The sequence below is a fragment of the Hyposmocoma kahamanoa genome, unplaced genomic scaffold (assembly GCF_003589595.1).
Source record: "Hyposmocoma kahamanoa isolate Upper Pololo Valley unplaced genomic scaffold, ASM358959v1 160, whole genome shotgun sequence".
NCBI lineage: Eukaryota > Metazoa > Arthropoda > Insecta > Lepidoptera > Cosmopterigidae > Hyposmocoma > Hyposmocoma kahamanoa.
The window spans coordinates 4,110,871-4,111,324 of record NW_020653575.1 but is presented as its reverse complement, the minus strand read 5'-3'; positions in this window follow the sequence as shown (position 1 = coordinate 4,111,324).

The following is a 454-nucleotide window of genomic DNA, read 5'->3' as shown; positions in this document are numbered from 1 at the left end:
TAGTCGTAAAATATTAATACAGTAGAAAAATACCAAAACAAGATAGTTATGTCCTTTATTAAAAGTTGTTTTTAAAAAATTTTGATTATTTAATAATTTAAACTTTAATTTTTAATCAACTTCAAATATTAAAATTATTGTCCTTGAAATAATATAAGCTTAGTATATAACTGTATTTTTGTAATAGACGATCTTATCGATTGACTTAAATAATGAAAACGCACGTCATTATAGGAGCTTGCAACTGCCTTAAGTTTACTAGATGGTTTTCCGTCGGTGATTGATCAAATTGGTAAATGGCAAGACAACTGAAAATGTTACTGCTGACAAAATATCTAAAATCTTACTAAAGTAACTTAAGGTTTACTTAATGTCGGCCTCGTGTAAAGTTTTATTGATTTGATCATGATTTCTCGGATTTCTAACTCAGCTACTCTGCATATTTGAATAGCAT